Source organism: Rattus norvegicus, chromosome 1, assembly GCF_021556685.1.
Source record: "Rattus norvegicus strain SHRSP/BbbUtx chromosome 1, alternate assembly SHRSP_T2T, whole genome shotgun sequence".
Classification (NCBI taxonomy): domain Eukaryota; kingdom Metazoa; phylum Chordata; class Mammalia; order Rodentia; family Muridae; genus Rattus; species Rattus norvegicus.
This window is the reverse complement of record NC_141534.1, coordinates 24,111,303-24,119,802: the sequence shown is the minus strand read 5'-3', so window position 1 is coordinate 24,119,802 and position 8,500 is coordinate 24,111,303. Positions and strand designations below refer to the sequence as shown.

Below are 8,500 nucleotides of genomic sequence, written 5' to 3'. Positions count from 1 at the left end.
GAACACACCACACAATGACCTCTGATCCAATTGACAAGATATAATTTGCCCATGTAGACAGCACAAAATCCTGTACACACCCATCCCTTAGAAATATTCATAAAAACCTGTATCTATGCGCAGTGAAGAATCTAAACATCTGCTGCCATGTTCTCCCAACTCCTCCTCTTCCCTCTCCTTCTAACACCTCTATCCCCGCCTCCCTTCCTACTCACCCAATGACAGGCCTCGTTTTATCTTGTCTGCCTTCACCTGTATAATGACATCAACCTACACAGGCCAGCTTAGCTTACATAGTTATCTCCTGGCCATGCAGGACTAAAGGGTGAGCTCCTGTCCCCAAAACACGGAAATAGAAAAATGAAGCCCTCACTCAGTCTCCTTGATCAATTATTCAAGAGTCAAGGTTTTTTTTGTTGTTCTTTTTTTTTCGGAGCTGGGGACCGAACCCAGGGCCTTGCGCTTCCTAGGTAAGTGCTCTACCACTGAGCTAAATCCCCAGCCCCTCAAGTTTTTATTAGAAAACCAAACAACCAAACGGCAGTTTGCTGAGGATGGAGCTCCACGGTGGACGGAACAGCTGCTGAATGTGAGCAAGGCCTTCTTTAATTCACAGCACTAATACCGTGGGAAAAAACCCCATGATGCCCAGTTAGTTTATAGATTGCATAAAAATCCAGATACCCATTTTGGGCACCACGAAATCCTTGTCTCCTCAGAAGTTCGCAAAGGCCCATTTGTAACGGGATAGCTTCATTTCTGTCCTGACTCTTTACCTCAGTCCTGGACTGAGCGGTGTCCTCCCCCACCCCCCAGACCAAAGCACTTTTGGGAACTTCAGAGTGTAACACTATTTGCAAACAGGGTCGTCATGAGTTAAGATGATACTGGATAGCATACTGGAGTGTGACTGGGGTCCTTCTTAGAAGAAAATGACATAGTCCCGTCGGCCTTTCTAGGCCAAGTGATGGTTAAGGCTAAGGAAACAAAAGATTGCTAGCAAACACAGAAGCTGAAAAAGGCAGGGAGGAGCTCTTCCCTCCAGCCTTCACCCTCATTCTTAGACGCCCAGCCTCTGAAACCGGAAGAAGAAACTTCGACCATTTAAAGTATCTGAGTTACGTACCGTGTTCAAGGATGTGTATCCGGCTATGTACCGTGTGTCCATGCGAGCCTCCCCGTCCTCTATCTTCTACACAACCCAGCATAGTCCACGCATACATTAGCATACAAAGCAACTCTTTCAGCCTCTACAAGAGCTAGGATGCCTGGAGCATTTCGTCCCCTGGGGCCCAGAGGCCAGCGCCCGCCCTCCCTCAGACACAGGGCCTATCTAAGAGCATCGGTGCTTTTCAGTTTGTCTCATTCCCGGCAGGGAGGTTTCACGTGGTTCCACTGAACAGAGGAATCCACAGTCTGCCAGGCCTGCTGACGCCTGTGCGCGCGCGACCAACCGCAGTAAGCATTTCCAGAGGCAGAGAGGGAGCGCTCCTTAGGTGACTGCTGTGTCTCTCAGCCTTTTGCTGATTTTGTCCTGCATACAGACTATTGCCTCAATTCCCCACAGTCCAGCTGTGACCAGCTGCCACCTGTGCCAAATGCGCAGGAGTGACAGTGAAGAATATCTTGTATCTGCTCAGGAACCAGACCTGACTTCATTCTGGTTTCACTACCAGACGCCCTGTCCGGCCAGCCAACTCCGCGGCTGGGCTCTGCTGCAGCTCTCTGGGGAAGATTGGAATTCGAGATGTCTCTTGATCATCCCACCATCACTGTTTAAGTTCTTATTTATTCCGTGGAACTGCAGCACCACCAATCCAGGCAAGATGGCCTCCTTTGGTGCCTGTAAAACAACAGTGTGCCCATGGAGACTAGCACTTTCACAGGTTCCTCAGACCAGAGCAACTTAATCTGGCATCGTGATACTTGTGAGACATTGCTATATCCAATGTATCTGCTTAACCTGAGGCTGGTGGAATCTATCTATCATCTATCTATCTATCTATCTATCTATCTATCTATCTATCTATCTATCTATCTATCTATCTGTCTGTCTATCGACTTTGTTAGAGCAGTTTTAGGTTCCCAATAAAATTGAGCAGAAAATTCAAAGATCTCTGGAATACACCATACATGCAATCTCTCTCACTGCTAACACCATGCACCAAAGTGGCATGTTTGTGACAGTAGTTAAACCTGCATCAAAATATCCATGACATCAGAAGTCAGTGTACACTGGGGCTCCCTCCTGGTGGCACATTCTCTGGAGCTGGGTTAGGGTAAATCACCACTACCATCATCATCATCATCACCACCACCACCATCATCATCATCACCATCATCACCATCATCCCATTACAGTTTCACGTTCAACACCTATCATTCTCCCAGAATCCTTCATTCTCTGTTCAATTACCTTTCTCCCTCCCAACAACATCCAACAACTGCTGAATCCTTTGTTGCCCCTTGTTTTTTGTCTGTTCTGATGTGTTACAGATTTTGAACCACACACACATGGTAATTTCATACACATAAATGAGGCTTTCCAATTGGCTTCTTTCCCTAACAACAGGTTTCCTCCTGACTCTTGGTGGATCCGCGGCTCCAGCTGCTTCTTAACGGACTTCAGTGTGAGTTGGAGGTTGGGTCTGCCTGCTTCTCCTGCAAACCTGAGGCCACAAGCTTATCTCCTGGGAAGTCCCATCCCTCTTTTGCGTCCAGCATCGATCTCTTTTAGAACAAGAGCTCAGAAATGAGAGGGCAGAGAGTACGACTGTGTTTTTATTTGAATTTAATATACGCCTCAGCACTTCCTCGGGGGAGAGTGAGTATTATCCACTGGTTCTACGGCAGATGTTATATACAAGCTGAATCTATAATTCATATTTTAATTAACACATTTAAATAACATATATATTATGCAGTACCTTGCCAGGGGAAACAGATGTTGGGCTATTTCATTTGTAATGAAAATCTAGAGTGTGTCATGATGCTCAGGAGGCAAAGGTGTTGGCCACCAGGCCTGCGGTGGCTTTATCCCAGGAACCTGCATGAAGGAGAGGGAATGAGGGCATACATACTCGGGCCCTACAAAACAGATAAATGTTCGCTTTAAAAATGCTCTTTGATTTTTTTTTTAAAGATATCAGCTTTAAAATGCCCGGAAAGGTACACAGTTTTTCTAAATTCCTTCAGAGCGTTCATGAGCCAAGTTGTGTGAGGACCGATATCTAGAAGCAACTGAGCAAAGGATCTGAGCTTCTCCATCTCACAGACTGATGCCCTAACCAGGATGTAACGGCAGGATGCTCTCAGTCCACTCATAATCCTGACAGCTACCATAAGAGAATAAGGGTGAGAAGAGAAGCGTTTAACCGAGACGACAAAAAGAAACTTCTCTTTGAAGTGGTTGCCCCTCCCCTCAAAGGATTCATTCATTAAATTCCTGAGCCCGAGGCAACTTTGGACGTGTTCTATATTTTTAATTGTCTTCTGTGGTGTTTAAATGTTTCCTGTCTTAGAGAGAAAAAAAACAAAAAGGGAGCGCCTTCTAGGGGCAGGAGAGAGAAATCGTATTCACGAAGGTTCAGTTTGTCTTTGTCCTTGTCCTAGTCCTGGATTGGCTGAGTGCGACCTATGCTTGCCCTAGGACAGTGACAGCGGCACACAGGTCACTGATGTAAGTGGTTTATGCTTCTATGTTTTTGGATAACTGAAAGTCAAAGCACTTAACTAGACGCGATGGCATGGGACCGCAACCCCAACATTTGGGAGGTGGAGGTGGGAAGGTCAGGAGTTTAATCTTGTCCTCCTTGGCTAAACATTGAGTGTGAAGCCAGCCATGCTGCCCAGGAACTCCATTGTTTCAGAGTTGGCAGAAAAGCAGATGTTCAGAACCCAAGAGAAAGAACTGGTTGTCTCCAGCCAGTGAGTGGTAAGCAGGCGTTCTGGAGGTAAGGAGGATTTAGAAGGCTCACGGACAACCTCTGAACTCCCTGGACACCAGAATCAGCAGGGGCCAAGAACAGGTTGTGAGACATTATTTTTTCCCACTTGCCTAAGATAATACAGACTTATTTTTTCCCCATCAACCACTTGGCTCCTATTCTGCTGTAAGTACCTTAAAGCAAGATGGTTGATGTGATAAAGTATTTGAGCCATTCTGTGCACAAGGCCTTAAATACTGTATTGCCCCATAGAAAGAATTTACTGTGAAATGCAAGGTAGCCAGAATGAGGGATGGGATGCACAGTGGTCTCGTGAACTTGTGTTTCTGTAGAAACCTAATAGCCTTCCATTTGTTGGGAGCCAGCCCAGGCTATCAACACACTTAGGTCTTAAGACTTCACGTTTCTTTACAGATAGTCTCTCGTGCTCAAGCTAGGCTTGAATGGTGTATCCTGAAACCCACATTCTACCTCGTCTCAGTAAAAACTGAAATCAACTTTCTGCAAACAATGAAAGTCATAACCCCGAGGAAGCCATAAGTAACTAAAAAAGCAAAGTGTCCTCACAAAGTAGTGTTTGGGACCGAGAAAGCTGTGGAATGTTCGTTGTTGGATATGTTATAAGACATCTTTGTAATTCACATCTAGAAAGGAGAAGAAGGCAAGGGATAGGTGTAGTGAAGGAAGCCGAAAAGTCTCCTTTATTCTGGTCTCACCTTCTGCTTTACACAGACAAGCTCAGTGTAGGAATGTGGTACGCATTTGGATGGGTGGGTGGAAAGATGGTGGATGGATGGATGGGTAGATGGATGGACTGATTTCCAATGAATGACAACTTCTCTTTTCTCTAGGTTCAAAGACACCTAGGCAGACTCAGAGACAGCACATACAGGTAACTAACAGGAACCACAGAAATTACACAGAGTTGGAAGGTGGCAAAGGCAGAGCAAATTCTCTGTTAGTTCTTCTAGTATCACTATCCTAGCCCAGCAACTGGAAACCTGCCCTTCCCTTGTTATACCAACAGGGGGCAGCAGAGAAGAGGAAATGTAGGTTCTTGGCCCTGTGAGCTAAGCCACTGTTTCCCCTCCCAGCCTCCAAGTCCCTCACAAACACCTTAAAGCAGTTTTTCTCACTTATGTACTTTTAAAGGTTAGGTGGGAGGTGTTGTGTGTGTGTGCGTGTGTGTGTGTGTGGGGGGGGTAGAGGTAAAACACTGAACATTTAAAGTGTGCTTGTTTACTGTATATTCTTGTTGGTTTCTGTCCACCGTATTGGTCACCACACTGCTGCCACATGCTAGTTAAACCTTGTTTATTAAGAGACAGTACAGTTTGAATGGATAAGCAGGCAAGGAGATTAGATCTGAATGTCTTTTTAAGTGTTCTGAGAGTACAATGTAATATGAAGAATCCCTCAATCGTTTTGGATTATAAACAAGACTTCCTGATATACTATTGTTGTAGTAGCTGTGTGTAGGGTAGCTGTGTGTGTGTGTGTGTGTGTGTGTGTGTGTGTGTGTGTGTGTGTGTGTAGAGGTTTCGCAAGTGCTCTACCACTGAGCCAAATCCCTAGCAACTCCATTCCCTTTTAGTTGTTAAGAATTACTGTTGACATCTGGAGGACCGGAGCTCTTCAGCAGATCCATTCCTGCGTTTATGTTGAACCTGACTGTCTTCGCTGTACAGGTACAGCATCTTCTCCGTTATCAAGGAGGGTAGGATTAGAACTCTGGCCAGTGTAGTTTAATGAGGATAAACTATCTAAAGGCTGAGTTCGAGAAATGATACCTAATCCTTAGCTCTGCCACTTCCCTTCCTGATAGCTCTCACCACACTTGGGAGTTACAGTCCTTGCCAGGGGCCTGCGCTGGGTTCGCACTTTCTGCAATGTTGAGTCAGGCCAGCCTATTGTAAGACCTGGAGATTTAGGGACCTTGTTGGTTTCTCTCCTCTGTATTGATCACCACACCACTGCCACATGCTAATTAAACCTTGTTTATCAAGAGGCAGTGGAATTTGAATGAATAAATGGGCAAGTCGATTAGGTGTCATCGCTGGACCTGCATCAACTGGCTGCTGCTGCCCCCGCCACCCCACCCCCAACCCCAGCGGAGGGGGAGGGGGAGAGACAGATCGAATTCATGTATCACATTCACAATTTTAAGATGACTTTCAATCCTGATGTGTTTCAACTATCTCTCTGTGTACCCCTTCCTTCCGGCTCCAAATGTTCCTCCTAGCTGATCTGACTCTCCCTCTTTTCCTCTCTCCCTTCTCTGGTTGGCAGATGCCCCTCACTAGTCTCCATTCTGCCCAGCCATTGGGTGATCAGCGTTCATTGACAAGGCACAGAATAAATGGTAAGAACTGTTTACACAAACTTGAGACAAGAGATACTTGGTATAAGCATTACAATGCCATGTCTGGATTGAAACAAGATCCAGGGGCAGAGAAAACAGCATTTAATCTTATTCCGAAGAGATTTAAAAACAGACTCATTAGGATACCCAAGGGCAATTTTATTAGCATTTGAGAGAAAGCAACAGAACGAGCTCAGAGGAGATGAAAAGATTGAAGAGAAATGGTCTCCTGGTGTGTGAGTTAGGCTAGTGTGTTTAGCAGCAGAAGCTTAGCCAGTAGTCACAGGACAGCAAGCAGCTACATGGCCAAAAAAAAAAAAAGTCCAGTAGGCTTCGGCTAGGATCGAAAAGAAAGACAGAAAAGAAGTAGATGTGATGTTTTTCTGAGTTAGGACAGACTCGGAAGAGCTGCACCAAGGTGGCTTTGTAAGTGACTGCACTGAGGGTCATTCCAGAAAAGTTAAGTACATTATCTCATTATTAAAGTATTATTAAAGGGTAATTATTCATTGGCTTTCTTTAGCTGTAACAGCCTTTCTGAGCAAGGGGATCTCTTATGCCAGGTGATTGACAGACCCAGATGGATTAAGTATTTATTTTTATTTTATGCATATGATTTTTTTTGCTGACGTATATGCATGCACACGATATATGTGAGCTACACGTAGATGCTAGAGAAAGACCTCAGATTCCGTGGAACGGGAGTGGGTGCTAGGAACAGAGCCCAAGTCCTCTGCAAGAGCAGTAAGAGGTCTTGATCACTAAGCTGTCTCTCCAGCCTACGTTAACCTTGAGTGAGGAGGTGACAGTATGAAATTTTCTAATATTTGGAGCAGGTCAGAGGGCCATGTCTCTACCCAAGACCTGGTGTATTCTGAGCCTTACTGAGCAGCTGTGCTGATGTTTACTTTTCTACTGTTACCCTTACCCGGTAGGGATGGGAGTGGGAGTTGGGATACAAAGTAGCAATGCCTCTAATGCTGCCTTAACAGAAGGAAAATAAACTTGGCAGGATCAAAAGTTCCACCACTCTTCTACTCAGCCCCAGGTTCCAGGCTAGATTATCTAGTTATCACTGCAGGCTGTCGCAAGCCTGCGTCTGTTGGCTAGGGGGTGGTGTGTGTCAGCTGGCAGGCTGTTGCAAGCCTGCCCCTTGGCTAAAGCAAGGTATAAGTTCATTGGCAGGCCTGGAAAATTGCTATTTCCCAAAAGAATGTTACAGGAATATTGCCAACATGAGAGCACTTGGCTTTGGGCTCACATCTAGGCCCTTAACCTAAAGAGGATAGATGTCTCCTTGGCTCAGAGACGAGTAAACTAAATTTATGGAGATCATTTCATTATCTAAAAGTTCAAAAAATACAGATCAAATGTTAGAATGTATGTTGTCTTACCCTTGATTGGCTCTTTCTTGGTGTTACTTTCTGCATCTATGGAACTCTTGGCAGTAACAGCAGCTGCCATTTACTGGGGAATGCTATATTCAAATACTGGCCTAAACCCTGCTCCTACATTAACTCAGTCATTCCTCTTGCGGACTCTGTGAGATGGATGGCATCATTATTATCCCATTCTAGAGAGAAGGAGTCTGGAACATAAAGAGGCTCTGGAGCTACTGGTGGTTTAGCTATTTTAAAACCAAGTCCTAGAATCTTTAAACAACCTGGTAATGACTCCACACAAGGTCAAGGTGGGGTTTCATGGTGGGAACCCTCTCTGTCCTCTTCATCCTGTTCTTCTGAACAGGGTTCAGCAAATAGTTAGCAACTCAAGATTCCGGACACCCTGGAGGGATGTGAACAAGGTGGTCATGACCTCACCTCAGTACTGTTAGAGACTGCCTAGATGACCCACTTGGGAAGATAGGAGCTGAGTGAAGGCTAGGGTACCTGAAAAACGGGGATGGGAAGGGATCAACAAGGAGAGAAAAGGACGTGTCACCTACCCATCCCATTCCAAGTACTAGAAGGTATAAAATACTCCTGGGCCTCAGAGAAACCCCAAACCAACACCACGTTCATGGGACCATAGAGTTGCAGCTTCCTCCCGTTGTCTTCTTGACCACATTTCCTGTGCTGCATATGCATGTGTATGTCCTGTACACACACGTATGTATGCATGTTCACATGTGTGTGGGTGCACATGTGTGCACATGCATGTGGAAGCCCAAGATTGACAAGGGGATCTCTCT

The 8,500-nt window shown here is 45.4% G+C and overlaps 1 long non-coding RNA gene across 1 annotated transcript; it reads left to right on the top strand.

The window, feature by feature from the left end:
* Positions 1-1,440: 1,440 nt before the first annotated feature.
* LOC102555830 (uncharacterized) lies at positions 1,441-3,476 on the top strand. The gene is made up of 3 exons (XR_015654250.1): positions 1,441-1,821; positions 2,573-2,824; positions 3,143-3,476. It is a non-coding gene; the product is annotated as an uncharacterized LOC102555830 (long non-coding RNA).
* The last annotated feature ends 5,024 nt before the right edge of the window (positions 3,477-8,500 follow it).